An 18,004-nucleotide genomic window follows, 5' to 3' on the forward strand; every position below is an offset into this window, starting at 1 on the left:
TCTCCTGTGTTATTGGTACAGTGATTTAGTTTCATTCTTTCAAAAAACTATTTAAAAAATTTGTTAAACTACACTCTCTAATTTCACCCGAATTACAACAAAATATTTAATGCATATTTTTCCCAACTACCATCCGTCGAGTTCTCATGATTTGAAAAGGCGATTAGAAAAGTTAATCTATTTTACAATCGATAGACATTGTCTTCGTGACATTCTAAACTTCCTCTTTTGCAAAGCGAGGAAACGGTTTTTTGAATATCTCCTTCAAAGAACAAAAAGATCTGTAACAGTTTTTAGGTAGAACATCAGTACTTCTATTGTTCCCTTGACTGCTAAAGATGTTCATTAAGCGAAATATCCGTATGAAGCTGAGTTGAGAGAAATAAAAAGGATGTTGAAATGCAAATGATACTTGTTATTTTTCTTTCGTTACGTAATACTATCAAAATTTTACTACTGCGTGCCAATGCATTAAGAACGCTATAAATAGGAGAGACCAAGTATAGTTAACGCATATTTTACATTTTGATTTTTCTCGTTTTTAGCCTACTTTCCCAGTAAAAGTCAGAAAAAAAAGAAAAAAGCATGAAAGAAGGCTTAATGCATCTTAAAAATATCGCGAAAAAAAAAAAAAGTCAAAAATAAATAAAATAATGAAATAAATATCGAAAAATTAAAAATTGGAAAGTAGGGTATTGAGATGGGGAAAAATGTCTGTCGGTCTGTCTGTCTGTCCCTCCCTAATAACTTTTGAATGAATAGTCCGATTCGAACATTTTTTTTTTTTTTTTTTGTTCGAAAGGTCTCGGCGAGGACACCTCATTCCCATCTTTCACTTTTTGATTTGAACTATTTTTTGTTCAATTTTGAACAGTTCAAAAATCTTAACATTAGCACCTACGGGGAAATTCAAGGTAATTCCAAACTGTGAGGCGAATTCGCGTCAAACAAACTTTGTAGGAAAAAGCTTTTGATGAAAAACTTGTACCTAAAATATCTTTTTGATTTGAACAATTTTCCTTTCAATTTTGAACAGTTCAAATCCCTTAACATTAGCGCCTACGGGGAAACTGAAAGTCAATGTAGATTCCGTACTTAAAGGCGGATTTGCTTCAAACAAATTTTGTTGGAAATAGCTCTTGACGCGTGACGCCAAACTCCAGACTCCGACAATTTAGGGGCATCCGACTCCGACTCCTTTTCCCGATAATTAATTGAACTCTGACTCCCCGACTTCGACTCTGACTTGGTAGCTTTGGCAAAAATTTATACACGGAGGACAAATGACTGACTCCGATTCTTGGATATTCGACCCGACTCCTTTATCTCAAAATGAGATTGACTCCGACTCCGCAGCTATGGTTTTAAATGTGAAATAATTATTGTTGATATGACTTGTTTTTATTTTCACGATGAAGTTTTAATTTACATGTTCAGTTTTCGGCGAATAAACTCGAAGTCATTTATGTTTTTACATAAAAATATGCGCAGACGAATTTTTTTTTTTTTTTGACAATGAAAATTATTTCTTTAAGTTGACATTTTATTGTTTTTTCTTCATTTATTTTGGTAAGTGCATTAATTCATTAAAAAAAATATTTTTGGCAACAGGGGAAAAAGAAACGATTTTTTTTATATATATGATGTATTTATTTTAATGAGCTTATTAATTTCAATTATTATTTTTTCGTTTTGAAAGATGTTAAAGATTTTTTTTTAATGGAAAAAAGTACATTAGCTGCTTTGTTTAAAAGGTGCTGCTATTTTATTTGTTCGTTTTTCTTTTTTTTTTTTTAGATGAGTAAGGAATATTTTATTCCTAGAAATCAGCTTAAAATATTTTTAAAAAAATATGCTTGAAACAATTTGCGATTTTAGTTATTTTTGAGAATATTGATCAGGTACACTGCGATGCAAAAGTTTAGACAATGACGTTCTTCAGCTGTAGAATTTAGAATTGCGATAGTAGAAATACAAAAGTCTGCAAACATATTCAAAAACTCTTTTGAAATACTACAACCAAAATACAATTGTTTGATATGCTTTAACAATACTGTTTTGGATAAAAATAGAAATTTGCTTGTTGCAAAAGTTTAGACACTATTACGAGTTTCTGTGAATTTTTTTTCGTATATGCAAATTTAAAAGAGATGACATCACAGACCTCTTATACTTAAGGTCTGTCAAAGGTAACACTTGGTAGTCGAGATGCCGCGAGCTGAGCAGATTAAAGCGAATGAGGTAACTAAGATTTGGCAGTTGAAAGCTGAAGGTAAGCTTGTACCTGAAATTTCGGCTATTATTAATAGATCAAAGAAATCTATTTATCGAGTTTTATCAAGTCACTGCGATTATAAACGAAGGGACAGGGACAATGGTTCACTGCAAAATGAAAAAGAAACCAGCTCTAAAGCCACATCATAAATCACAACGAATGTTGTGGGCTCGAAATCATATGTCATATGGATCGAAATGGATATCAGTAATATTTAGCGACGAAAAAAGTGGAATCTGGATGGTCCAGATACTGACTAAAATTAAGTACAAAAGACTAACCTTTTTGGGGTGAAATCCCTCAAGTACCAGCTATCGCGAAGTTATTTAAAAACAGTGAATGAAATTGTAATAAGTGGATTGTTAATTATAACTCAATCTCACAAAATTACAATTACACGCATGTTTTATTTGAAATCGCTGCATACGGCTGGCTGCCCATCGTCGATTTGCAGAACGCATGCCGTGATATCGCAAATCAACTCGGCTGTTGAAAAAAACTACCGTAATCCTACAGCACTTCGGATCGTCCACACACACACACACCAAGGCGAATTGAGAAAATGACTTTATCAATATTGCTATCTACCCCTTTACCGATAACAGATAACAAACCCCACGTGCTAGTATTATTCACCACCTGGCCTACGTCTTTCAAGTGATGTCACTGTTTCTGACCAATTAAAATTAGTTCACGTTTCTCAAATATCAAGCACATAGATCGACAATAGCCTGATGTCAGGTTTTCCAAACAAAATTTTAGATTTTAATTCGTAGTTTCGAATTAATTTCTTTTTCATTTCAAACTTATAAAAAAAATTTCCAGCTTGTAAGAATATTTCTTTCAAAAACAGATTTTTGATTCAAAACAGTATTTTTTCAAACTTGTAATATTTTTCTACTTAGAAAATGAAATCAAAAATTTTTGTTTTCTTTAATCATATAAAATGTTTTTAAGAAATAATTTCTCAAACTTGTAATATTTTTCCACTAATTAAAAAAAATCAATTTTTTTTTCAATCATATAAAAATAAATTTTTAATCTTACAACAGTAAATTTTTCCGCAAAAATATTTTTTTCAAATCAAAATAATAATAATAATAATATTTTTGTAACATATTGTTTTTTTTCCTTTCAATCTTTTTTTTCAAAAATTTTCAAACTTACAAAATAAAATTTTTTCAACTGAATCTTCAAACGAAATGATTTAATTAAATTTAAAACTCAATATCACTTTACTCTTAGTATTAATAACCAATAGCACTTAACCATTTACTCTTTGCACTCTAAGTATTAATTAACACACACGCATTACAAATAATAATAATAATGTTTAAGATACTTACAAATCATCCACTCAAGCTTTCAAATATCCATCTAGCATGTTATTGTTCATTCGTGTGAGGGAACTTGTAATAAAACTTTACTTATCAACCGAAATTATAAGCGAAAATATCGCATTTTTTAGCACTTAATATAATCCTACAATTAACAAATTGGTTTTAACTTTGAATTTAAGAAAAATAAAAACTATTACACACTTAGTAACATATCTATCGATGTATATTATTTCATGACAAATCACAAATAGGTGAGGATCTTTTATCGATCATGTGACCAACTAAGTTAAGAAAGAGCGTTCTTATCTCATATGAGAATTTATAAGTCTTTAATATTTCTCTTTAATGTAAGTGTATTGATACGTACGAGTTTGTGTATGTGAATATAACTGTGTATTGTTTTCAAACCATTGTCATGTTTAAGCTTTACGGTTCTAATTTTGACTTTCCACTTAGCATTATTTGAAGTCCTTCGCATGTATTAAACTATAGAAATATCACAAAAATTATATTTTCATTCAGTCTTAATTACAAAACCATACAATAAGATGAAGACAACACCGATAGTATAAAGATTACTTACAAGAAAGTGCATATAAAAAATATATGTAAGAGTGATTTCAAAGTATAATCCATCAACCATATTCAACAACTCAATAAAAACACAAGTCTCTTTTAAAATGATAAACACAATTTATTCACACACACAGTAAAAGACAATTAAATAAACTTACATCTTTAAGTAAAACTCTTCAAAACTTTCAAGCATATTTCTAACATCGATTGCATCAAATAAATCAGACACATGACATTTTAAACATGGACTATCAACATTCAAAGTAACGAAGTCACGAGTCAAGTTTTCCCAATTAACATTAAAAAGAGCCTGTTCGAAAAAAGTGTCGAACTTTCGACCCCTTGTTAATGATTCACATTCATGCACTCTCATGTAAAAAATGAATCCATTTTTACAACCCACACATTCTTTTTAGAAAGGTACTTTATGTTGCATATGAGCTCATCAAATAGTCACTTACGTAGAGAATCAGCCAGTTTACCAACTTCTTGTGATGTATATGTGCTGATTTTATCACATCGACAATCACAGGGATATTTTTTCTCAATTTCCGAAAGGATGTACTCTTTTAGAGTATAAGTCATAAGTTTGTCTTTGACACTACGTGAGATACAAGGGGACGCGTAACACAATTTGTCAATCTGACTTTTCCAAAAGTAGAACTCTATCAGGCATCAACTGGAACACTTCTCGTTTCAGTTTGAACAATCTTTGCACACTAACACAGATGTTACCATTCGCACTCGATTCTCCTTTTTTATAACAAAAGCGAAATCACGGTCTTCGATTAATTTTTGATTTATATTTTTTACGTAGGCTTGAAATAAGTGATCTCCACACATCTGGTTCTAAGGAAATACCATCCATAGTTGGTCGAAAAATACCATCTTTCCCACACGTATATCTTCTAATATGCACGCGTGTACGTTTCCGAAAAGTATTCACCAAAAGTGAAAATACAATCACCCAAGTGTATCATATCATCAGGCTGTGGAGAAGCCTCAATGTTCATTTTCATGTTCGTTGCATCCCATCTGTTCATCTTCAGGCTTCAAAGTTTCAGAATGATTTTCACCAGCGTTAGTCATTCTTAACTCTCATAGGATTAGGAGTCACAATACTAAAACAACTTCCTGTGAACTTAAAAAATAAATCAAACTAGGTTTTAACACTAGCTGGTGAAGAAAAATCCTAAGTACATAGAATAAAATTTCACGATCTCTTTCAAAGCTCAGAATCACCCTGAACTACGAATTAAAATCTAAAATTTTGTTTGGAAAACCAGACATCAGGCTATTGTCGATCTATGTGCTTGATATTTGAGAAACGTGAACTAATTTTAATTGGTCAGAAACAGTGACATCACTTGAAAGACGTAGGCCAGGTGGTGAATAATACTAGCACGTGGGGTTTGTTATCTGTTATCGGTAAAGGGGTAGATAGCAATATTGATAAAGTCATTTTCTCAATTCGCCTCGGTGTGTGTGTGGACGATCCGAAGTGCTGTAGGATTACGGTAGTTTTTTCAACAGCCGAGTTGATTTGCGATATCACGGCATGCGTTCTGCAAATCGACGATGGGCAGCCAGCCGTATGCAGCGATTTCAAATAAAACATGCGTGTAATTGTAATTTTGTGAGATTGAGTTATAATTAACAATCCACTTATTACAATTTCATTCACTGTTTTTAAATAACTTCGCGATAGCTGGTACTTGAGGGATTTCACCCCAAAAAGGTTAGTCTTTTGTACTTAATTTTAGTCAGTATTTAGCTATAACTTAATTTGTCAAAATTTAGATTAAGTTTCTTAATTTAACGTATGGCTGTCCATTTGAATGTATCGTTCGAAAAGGATAAAGACTAAAATAAATGATATCGATTTTGTTAAAGAAATTAGTTGTTAAAGTAAAATATTATTGGGAAAATGAAATAGCCAAAGTGATTCTAATTCATGAAGGTTGAAAATTTTGTTTTATTCTAACAAGAGTGCTTGTATGAAAAAAAAAATAATAATAATAATAAAGTAAAACACTATGCGATAAAATGACTAAGTTAAATACTAATCAAAAAAATAATTAATAGAGTTGATTAAATAAAATGTGATAAATTAAATGAAACTCTTGAAAAGCATATAAAGTGATGAAATGTAACTTGAGTGCGAAATTTGCTTACTGGAAAAAAATTAAATAAGTTGATTTTTTTAAAATCGTGAAAATTTATTAATGATAAGTGTTAATTACTACTAAGAGTAAATTGATTGCAAGTTTTTAAAATAAATTAGTTGGATGAAAATTGTAGACCTGATAATGTTTCGAAAAATTTGTGGGTTCGATTCCTGTTACTAATTGTGAAAAATTTCTAAGTTTAAAAATAACGGGAAAAAAAACCGATAAAGTAAAAACAAGCAAGAAAATGATTAAGTTAAATACTAAGCGATAAAATGACTAAGTTTAATACTAATCAAAAAATAATTAAATAAAATGTGATAAATTCAATAAAACTCTTGAAAAGCATATGTAGTGATAAAATGTAACTTGAGTGCGAAATTTGCTTACTGGAAAAAATTAAATAAGTTGATTTTTAAAATCCATGAAAATTTCTTAATGATAAGTGTTTATTAATGCTAAGAGTAAATTGATTCCAAGTTTTGAAATGAATTTCAGTAGAAGTTATTTTTCGGTAAGTCTATTTTTAAAATTTGCTGACATGAAGTTTTGATACTCGACTTATAATTTTAACATTTCTCGGGTACTTCATTGATGTTTAACATTTTTGTGTTATGTGTTTTATTTTACCGTAGGTAAAAATAATTAAATAAAAGTGAAATTTATAAATTGTAATGAAAATTCTGTTAATGAAATTGGTTGGTTGTAAAGTAATATTTTGGAAAAGCTGCAATGAATGATAAATAGTAAAACGCAGTAAGTAAAATAGTAAAGTATGGTAGAGTAAAATAAAATATTCAGAGGGGATTTAATTCATGAAAGTTGAAAATTTTGTTTTATTCCATCAAGAGTGTTTGCATGAAAAAAAAAATAAATAAAGAAAGGAAAATATGATTAACTTAAATATCGATGATAAAAAATAATTATTAGAGTTAATTAAATGAAATGCGATAAATTAAGTGAAACTCATGAAAAGCATATGTAGTGATAAAATATAACTTGAGTGGGAAATTTGGTTACAGTAAAAAATTATTTAAGAAGATAATTTTTAAAATTCATGAAAATATTTGATAGTGATAAGTGTTAATTAATACGAAAAGTAAATTGATTGTAGATTTTGGAAAATTAAATGGATAAATGTATAAAAATAATAACGTATGTGATAATGTAAAATAATAATAATGAAAAAGAATCAAAGACGATTAAATGAATCTAAATCGTAAATGAGTTGCTATTTTAGTAAACTCAAACTAGAGTGAAAAGCATTTTAGTAGGAACATGTTAAAATCTCTTGTGCTAAGAAAAATAAATAACTTTTAAGCATAATTTTGTAACTGGAATAAATGTATGATAAAATGATTAAGTTAAGTATTAATGAAAAAGTAATTATTAGAGTTAATTAAATGGAATGTGATAAATTCAATGAAACTCTTGAAACGTATATGCAGTGTTGGAATGTAACTTGAGTGCGCAATTTGCTTACTGGAAAAAATTAATTAAGTTGATTTTTTAAAATCTGAGAAAATTTGTTAATGATAAGTGTTAATTACTACTACGAGTAAATTGATTGCAAGTTTGACATGATTGCAAAACTTGAAGACATGATAACGTTTTGAAAAATTTGAAGGTTCGATTCCTGTCACTACTTGCGAAAAATTTCTAAGTTTAAAAATATCGGAAAAAAAAAACGATAAAGTAAAAACAAGCGAGAAAATGATCAAACTCTAAAATATACTAAAAAAAATCGAAATCACGAAAAAATAATCTAAGTCTGAAATGCTTGAAATTAGTTAAAGACTAAAAAGTTAAGAAAATAGTTAAAGACTGAAAATAATTGAAAAACGCTAAAATAGTGAAAAAAAAAATCAAAGTGCTAAATGACAGGAAAAAACGTTAAAGTTCAAAATGTGTGAAAGAATATTTAAGTTAATTATTTCTTCGAAAATTTAACAAGTAAGAAAAAATATTTTGTTGTATGAAAGTAAAAAAAAATTAGTTAAGAAAATTATTTCTTCGAAATTTTTACAAGTTAGAAAATATATTTGTCAATTTGACAAAGAAAAAAGAAATTAGTTAAGAAAATTTAACAAGTTAGAAAAAATAAAAAGGATAAAGTTTGAAATGCATGAAAAAGAAAATCAAAGTTTAAAATATATTTCAAGTCCACAAAGCATTGAAATAAATCTAAAATCTCGAATGGGTTGTATTTAAATAAATCTTTACTTAAGTGAAAACTTTGTAATTATGAAAAATAATAATAATGATGATAGTTTCAATTATGAGCTGAAATTCAGTTAATGATATGCCATGATTAGTACTAAAGAGTAAATTAACTGATGGTTTTAAAATTAATTAACTGATGGTTTTAAAATTAATTTAATTGTAATATTCGTTGTCATGGTACAGATTCACATTAAGACTGAAAGAGTAATGAAAAATATAGCATAGTGGTTAGCATACGTTTTTGCTAACTCAAAGTTTGGGTGTTCGATTCCCGGCCGCCACATTCTGTAAAAATAAAAATAATTAAATTCGCAGAAATATTCAAAAGTCCGGGCGAAAATATTCAAAAACGCGGGAAAAACCCCCGTAACCTTCTTCAAGATTCAGGCGCAACCCCAAGGTCAGAGGGGGAGTGGGAGGCGGAGTGAGAGGGGGCTATGAGCCCTAGAGCCCCCTCCTGGCCCAGAACTCTCCTTTTCCCTCTACTTTTAAGGATTCGTTAGTTTTGACCCGTTCGTTCATGAACGACACATCTCTAATCGATTAATATCAACGATTTGTAGAACCACGAGCAATTTTTGTCTCGCATTGTCTTCATTTACAAACAAATGTATGTGTTTGAAAAAGTTTTTGTTTTCCTATTTTTTTATTCGTGTTTTTTTAGTTCCTATTACCCTGTGTAAGGCCTAAAAATTCAGAATTTTTTGAAATGTATTTTTCAAAATTTTTCCCGGGGGAGAAACTTCCGGATTACCATAAAATTGGAGATATTCTACTTTCAACCCGAAGTAGGTCCCAGCATCACTCTCCTGATGCCGCCTCCTCCAAGATTTAAGAAAAAAAAAAGTACACACGGAGAGAAATGCGCATAGTGAGGGAAAATCTTAGAATATGGCTCGTTTTGCTATTGATAGAAAGTTATCCGAGCTACAAAAAGGGTCCTCCATATCTGAAAAAGCTTAGGGCTCCGTTAAGTCAAAATCTGGCCCTGTATGCAAGAGTCTCTTTTAAAAAACAAAGTTTAAATTAAGAAGAAGCATCGCAAATGAATTTTAATTGAGAAAACAATTTTCAGTGAGAAAAAAATCTTTTAGATCCACTGACAATATTTCGGATATTTTGTGAAAACGGAGCCTAGAAGAAGGAGGTTAATGGTTAAAATAAAAAGTGAGGGGCTCGGCAGAAAGTTGCATAGGGGCCGATAAATCCTGTCGACGACCCTGACGCGGTGTCGTGAGAATACGTACTAACTCAAAGACCTTCTTCGGAGCGGGTCTAGTAGTCACGTGACAGATATCCTTGGACCCTCTCGGGGTTGCCGTAGCTCTATCCACCCCTATTGTATATCGATGGACAAAACACGCAAACGCATTTCTTCCTATAGAGTCAAAATGCCTGAAACCAGTGTTTCGTACTCACTTAATATATTTTTATCATTTTAAAGCCTTTTCTAACAATTTAGAATTAAGACACGGGTTTATAAATGTGTATGCATGTATGCCGAACACCCTTTTTATTTCATTTGAAGAACAAAAAGGGTGTATGACATATTCAGTTACAGTGAGCGAATTTATTTCATAGTACCGTATTTACGAGAGTAAGTACCATGGCACGGCGCATACGAGAAAAAAAAGTTGAAAAATTGCCGATGCGGCGCTTAGAACGGGTGCGACAGACACGATTTTTTTCTAGGTAACAAAAAAAAAATTCTTTTAAAAATGGGAACTTCCAACTTTTATTAAGGGGCTGTACGTCTCTCGCAAAAGTGGGTTGCACAGGGTGGTCATGGGACCTGATTGGGATCTTGCTTCTCTTTCTCTAAATAAACATAGCCATTTTTTTGGGGGGGGGGGGTCATTTGTGCATTATTTACTCATCTTTTGTCGGACCTTTTTCACTTAATGGAGTATCTTTGGGAAATGGATCATAAGTGACGATAATGATTTTTCGTTTATTTTATTCCCAAGAATAAGGAAAAAAATTACCAATCATTAATTTTGAGTTTTATTATGAAAAAAAATTAAAATCGAGAAAACATGTTGTTTTGAAAAACTCAAAGGTTGTTTGCGATTAAAAGCAGAAAATTTGGCTAAATTATTTTTATTTGGCACCAAAATGATCCCCCAAGTGTAAGTCTAAAAAACCGCAAGGGCAGATTTAACATAGAAATCTGGCTACAGCCTTTGTGGGAAAAAAACTGACTTTACTGAATTAATTCTGTAAATATGGACTTATACTGACCAATTTTTTAAATACTGAATTTTACTGACTTTTACTGACCAGTTTTATGCCCTGCACTTCAAAAAGTAAAGGATCCTTACGTACTGTTTATTTTTAGTATACACATATGAATTTAAATGTCCTACCATTCATATTTTTACTGAGAATTGTATTTTATGTTTTTGTCTAAATTTTTGGGACAGTGCGTAAGGTCATTCTTAGACTGCAAGAACTTATGATGAAAGTTAAAAGCAACAAATTAAAATAAGAATTTAAACATAACAAATTTATACTCATCTAGATATTGTACACAACTGTAGCTGTCATGTATACCTTATTGCTCGAAAAAATCTTTATCTTAACTTGTACTTTGGGCAAAAACAGGGAAGTGTTTGTAGGAATACACCCAATATCAAACGGGGGGGGGGGGAGGAGAACTAGATCATCCCAAACCAGGGGTTCCCAACCTGTGGGTCGCAACCCCCAAGGGGTCGCGAAGCATTTCTTCGGGGGTCACGATATTATCCCTACATTTATCAAATTTCATTCTATAGTTTAAAAATTAAAATACGTAGAGAATTAGTAGTATCATTTCAGGGTAGCATTGATAATTGAGCGTAGTGACGAATCCAGAGAGGCTATTGGGCTACCCCCCCCCCTCTCCTCAAACCAGAAAACAGCGTACCTGATCCCCTAACGTCCTTTGAGATTATCTTACATTTTGGTTTAGCAACTTCCGTCCCTACAAACTTCCGCGAACGAGTCTCGAATTCATCTCCATCTAACATCATCAAAAATCGTCTAAAATTTCGTTTTTGGAACTTTAATTTCGAATAATTTCGATAAGATATTCTCAAAAGTCTAAACCCCAATCCTCATAATGCAAGATGTCCTGTAATTGCGTTTTTAGGACTTAATTTCGGAATATTCCAGGAAGAGATTCGAACGATATCCCATCCTCTAACTTCAACAAAAATAGCCAAGAAATGGGTTTTTAGGATTTTAATTTCGAAAAAAAAAAAAATCAGATGAGTGCCTACTGTCCCCCTTCACATAATTAAAGATTGCATAAATTTTCGTTTTTAAGACTTAAATTTTTTAATATATCCTGGATGAGTCTACGAAAAATTTCACCTAATCAACAAAGATTATCTACTATTCTGCTTTTAAGACTTAAATTTCCAAAAATTTCCTTGGGAGTGCCCCCAATCCTCTTTCCATCCTCCCCATTATTAAAACTCGTCTAAAATTTTGTTTTTAGAACTTCAATTCCGAAAAAATTCTGGGGGACAGACTCCGAGTCCAAACATTTTTGCTAACGCTTGCAAAAATGGCTTATAGTAATAGCGTTTACAAGACCTCAAATTCAAAAATTTTCCTGAGATGAGTTACTCGAACCCCTTCTCTCCCCTGAACTTCAATAAAGATGGCCCACAAGTGAGCTTATTAAGGACATATCCTTTTTATTTTCAAAAAGTAAGAGAGCATCCCCGATTTTCCTCCCCATTCCTTATAGTTAAAAATCGTCTAAAATTTCATTTTTAGGATTTCAATTTCATGAAATTTCAAAGGTAAATTCTCCGAGCTTGAACCGTTCATAAAAGTCCTTTAACCTTTCCTCCTCCGAACATCATCAGAGATAGTGTTAATTGCAGTTCTAAAATGGCAGTTAACACTAATAGTGTAAACCGCAATTTTAGAACTGCAATTTCGGGAGGAGGACTTTCGCAAATGTTGGCCTTACGACTCCACTAAAAAACGAAATCTCTTAGTTTGATTGCTCATATGCTAGTAATGAAATCCCCCCCCCCTCTCCCAAACGAAAATCTGGATCCTCACTCTCTCTTGCTATATGTGTTTGAAAGAAAAAATTGAGTGACTTCCAAACACCCTCCCCCTTATTTTTTGAGCTTGCAACAGTCTTGAAAAAGAAAATGCCTCCATTCACTTCAATGAAAGTTGTAGACACTCAAACTATGTAAGATTTTTAATACCTGAGCACCTCCTGTAACCAAATCTTGCATTCACAACTCCTAGGATGCAAGAATTATGAAACTGTGAAAATGTATGTTCAGCATTAAAATGGCTATCTTTTTTCTAATTTCTACAATCATTGTGTGTTAGCCCCATGAAGCACAAATAAAATATCTCAAACACTTCTAATTATTATATAAATTAAAATATGCGCATACGCACTCATATATATATATCTATGTGGGGGACACATAGGGGGTCGCAGGTTGTTCAGTTGGTGAAAAAGGTTGGGAACCATTGTCCCGAACCAATAAAAGAATAGCAAAGATTTTAACCAAGTAAAATAGACTATCAGGTTGGTAAAATTAGGCTGATATATTAGCAATTTATTGCTTTTTTGGCTTTTTTTTAAAGGTTATCAGAAAATGAAAACAAAATTGACCGTGATTATCTTAAAGTTAATTAATTGGTAAATTTGCAAAAAAAAAAAAAAAAAAAAAAAAAAAAAAACTGACTTTACTGACTAAATTCTGTTTATACTGATTAATACAGACCAATTTTTAAAATACTGACTTTTACTGACCAATTTTATGCCCCGCATTGCAAGTTTATTAGAATACGGAAAATGTAAATGTGTCAACACTTCCAAGTAACTATGCATACTTTTATCAAAGATATGGGGAATTTATAATTAACTCTATAAATAAAAATTGCCGATTGCAGCTGCAACTGCCAACTGACCTTGTGGCCTTAGCAAAATGTCCTTATTCCACAAAATTTGTCTGATGATTTGGCAAATTTTGAGACATTAATGCATTTTTTAAATTCCTGAATTTCCCTTCTCATGTGTGCATTGCATTCCCATATTTATCATTAGGCAAATTGAGAACTTCTCTCAAATAGAGAATTCCCTAAAAATTTAAGTTCGGGTCGTCCCTGGATCAGGGTCGGCAAAATCATATTTTGTTCAAGGAAATGTCAGTAAATTGGGAATACGGTGCAATTAGCAGTCGGCGAGTTGGTTATGTCTTTCAGATGAACAGTCGTCAGTATGATCACATGAGACACTAGACATGCCCATGCAAACTATAATACATGATTTTGATTTTTCTTTCTTCATTAAAAGGTGAAAATATACGCTTGGTAATGACACATTACTTTGTACTCAAATATTTTGAATCTAGAATCAATTGAAAACAAAAAATGCCGACTCTAGGTGAATTTTCTGACGGGATCGATGCTTATTGTGTTGGCAAAAGGATTACTAAGTAAGCAATCAGTATAGTGAGCAGATAAAAAATGTATGTTTCTGCGATATGAATTCATGAGAATGAACATGAATCACAATCAAACATGATATACCCGCACCAACTCCCTATGTTTTCTTTTATCTCGGCAATGCTCATTATTAATTATAAATCTGTGTACATGTGTATTATACATAATTAAAAAAATCAAACACTGAGTGAATACCAAAACTAATGAGTCAAAAATGCTGATTCAAATGAATTTGATGATTGGGCACTGGGCAGTACCGTATAAACATACTAGGTAAAAGAAGCGCCCTGAAGATGCACGCTCAAGGGAACAGTCGGCAAAAGAATGTAGATTTGCTGAATGATCGTGTTTGCTGTATGTAGTGTGAGCAAAATGAAAATGAATGTAAATCAAGATCCTATTCATTATTTTCTCTTGAGCAAAGTACCCAAAAGGTTAGATTTGTAACTTTGAAATATGAAAATGCTGATATTTTTTTTCTTTTTTTTAAAAAATTCTGTCAGTAAAAGCTTTGAAAATCCGACACATTGAAAATGCTGACTTAAACTGATTTTGCCGACTGGATGAAATCTCTGGTATGGTGAGACACTACCATCACCAAAAATTCATCAATAGGAAACCTAAAGGAAATGTTAGCGTTACTTGTGTAAAACACGGATCCTTTTTACTTCCTTTTACAAAAAAGGAAGCATTGTATGCACAAAAAAGTTTTCACTCAAAAATCGACCTTAATTTAAATTTTGCTCACCCCCGAATGAATGTTGAGTTTTTTTTTCAACTTGACCACACATGGATAAGTGACTAAGAACGTATAGACACGTAAAATATCCATTTTGATGATTCCCGAGTTAATTACAATGAGTTTTCTTGTGACGTCTGTATGTACCTATGTATGTGCGTGCGTATGTATGTTGCATAACTCAAGAACGGTATGTCCTAGAAAGTTGAAATTTGGTACATAGACTCCTAGTGGGATCAAGTTGTGCACCTCCCCCTTTTGGTTGCATTTGGGTATTTTTAAAGGGGTCTTTTGCCCCTTTTGGGGGGGGGAATCATTGTTACTTTCTAAATAAACTCAAGTGATGTTATAATTTGTCGGACACTTGGCAATATATCGGCAGTCTTTTGGTCGCCAACTTGGCGACAAATTTGGCGATTTTTTTAAAATTTGTTTTCAAATTGGCCACTGTTGGTGATATTTGGAGAGTAAACTATTGAATCACATTAAAATTGCCAATAATGGGGAAATGACATTAAATTGGAGTAAAAGGAAGTTATGTGATGTCACACATCAGCTCGTTTTTTTCTTCATAGCCGGTATGTTTTCTCAACACATATAACTTATATAAACATACATTAAAGTCTTATTATATCATTTTTTGTCCCCTTTATTAAAATAGGATCTTCCATATTGTCTTGAAAAAAGTTTTGTCTCATTTCTTCAAAAATCGAATTTTCCGATTATTTGTTTGTTTTGCTATTGTAAAAGAACTACTGAATTTAGAGACTTCATTTTTGGCTTAAATGAAAGCAAATTAAATTTACTATAACAGTACTACCAGTTTTTCTTTTTCTTTTGTAGAGTAGATTTATTCCGATATTTAGCCTGAAATGTGATCAAAGTGTTTTTTTTTTTTTTTTTTTGCCAAAAATGGCCAATTTTTGAAGTACGATATTTCCTAAGCTGTTGGTGGTACAGAGCAAAACTTGAACTTAAATTGTTCAAAATTTAATGTGCTTTAAAATGGGTACTCACATTTAGTATCAAAAGTTCGAGAGATTGAGAGTTAGAAAGGAAAAACTAAAAAAAGTCCTAAAATTTTGCAGTTTTTTGCGAATTACCCAGCGAGCACAAGTTTTTGAAAACTGTAAACTTAGTTTACTCTACCTTAAATAACCGAAACAACATATTAATCAGAACTACATCGTGCTTTGCGATTTTAGCCCCTTTTTTCTGTATAATACGACTGGACTAATAAGAGGCCAAGGATTTCTGCAGCAAGCAAAAAAATTGAACAGGGTATCTGCTACATTTTGAGTTTTGAAATTCATGACTTTCCCTGACTTCTGCTCGTAACTTTCCATGACTCACGGGGTGTAATTTTTCTAGAAAAAAAAATTAAATTTTCACAAGAATACCTAAATTAGAGTTTCGTAAAAATTAAATTGCAACCATCTGATCTATGATTCGGACATATGTTTCTAAAAATTCAAGTTAAAGTGGAATATAACAAACTCAGCTCCTATTATAACTAAAAAACAATTTATGCAACGATGACGACTAGTGATACAAATAAAATAATTACGAGTTGTAACTTCATTATTTTGCGTGCAAACATATCCATTTATGAATTAAAAAATTTTGAAAATATTTTTTGAATTCCAATAAATCAAACAAAATTTTTATATGGGTAGGAATTCACATGCAAACAAATTTATTATTTTTTCTCCGAAAAATCTGATATAATACACAATAATTTTTCAACCACTAAAATTACTGAAAAAAGGTGAGAATTGCAAAATGATTTTTCAAAATGAAAGAAGCTTTAAACATGCAGCATTAATGATGTAAAACTACTGGTGAACAGCGAAACATCTGAGCTTGATTTTTATTATTTTTTTCTTCTAAATTTTTCAAAATAAATATTTTATTTTACAAACGAATATGGAATCTAAAACTTTTTATTTTTCTAAAAGCTAGTAGTTTTCTAAAAAATCTGACTAGCAATAATTTAGTAATTACTAAAATTAAGTTTGCAATAAGTAAAATAATCAGAAAAAAAATTAAGTACTAAAATTAATTTACCAGACATTACCAGAAATATTATGGCAAAGGTTTAGGATAAGCAACAAATATTGAAAAAATTTCCAAATTTGTGATTTTTGCAACATTTTTGGACTTCTTAAAAAAATTTACCCTTGAAAATTCTGTGATTTTTGTATTTTATCGATGTCTTAAACGTCCATACTGAATTCTTCAGATCAATTTTATTTTCAAAAATCTTCATTAACTTAAGACATTGCTGAACATTAATGAAAATTTTTATAACTCTCTTGAACAACTCGGATGGAAATGACTTAAAACTTTTGAGTCGAATAAGCGGCAAAATTAGAAGTCTACAAATCCTCAACTTCACAATATTAGACATATAAGGAGGGTTAAAAATAATGCTGAACACACAATTATAAATGTCCAAACAGTAAAATTACATAGTAAAGAAAAACGAGTGAGTATTCGAGAAGTGGATGCAATCAGATTTCAAAAAGTGTGAAAAATCGAAACTGAGGCGTAAAAACGTAAAAAAAACGGCTAAGATGCTTACATTTTGCACCTAATCAGTACAATTCGATAAATATGCATAATCTTCAACTCAAAATCTATGACCAGTTGTCAGTTTCCCCGATTTTTGAGCATTTTTTGCTGAAAATCATAATTTTCCATGACCATTTTCGATTATAGTCGAAATCCACGACTCCTCTCTCTGTTCGAAAAAAAAAAAAAGCTTGAGCTTTGGGTCTTTCCAAAAGAAAAGTGTCTTCCCCCAGATTTTCTTTCCATTCACTGCCTAGCAGTCAAGTTTTCTTGTAAATTTTAATGTGCAGGATTGCATCAATTCATTTACAGCCAGCAATGCTTAGCCAAAAAAAAGTCACTGGCAGCCTTTGGGTCTGCCACCGGGGTTAACCTGTCCTTGTCATACATGAGGATTTGAAACATCCATTATGTTTTGGATTTTTTTTTTTTTTTTTTGGAAATACAGCTGAATAAAAGGAAGCAATTTTTAAGAATTTAGATAAAATTGTTGAACTCAAAGAGAGCCTTCAAGCACAAGATTTTAGAATGTGGGAAATACACAATAGGTAATATAGTGAAATAACATTGCTACATTTCCTCCCACCCAAAAATTTGTGATACTTATTACATAAAAAGTTTGAAGAGAAGTCGTCTC

The sequence above is a fragment of the Uloborus diversus genome, chromosome 3, assembly GCF_026930045.1.
Source record: "Uloborus diversus isolate 005 chromosome 3, Udiv.v.3.1, whole genome shotgun sequence".
NCBI classification, from domain to species: domain Eukaryota; kingdom Metazoa; phylum Arthropoda; class Arachnida; order Araneae; family Uloboridae; genus Uloborus; species Uloborus diversus.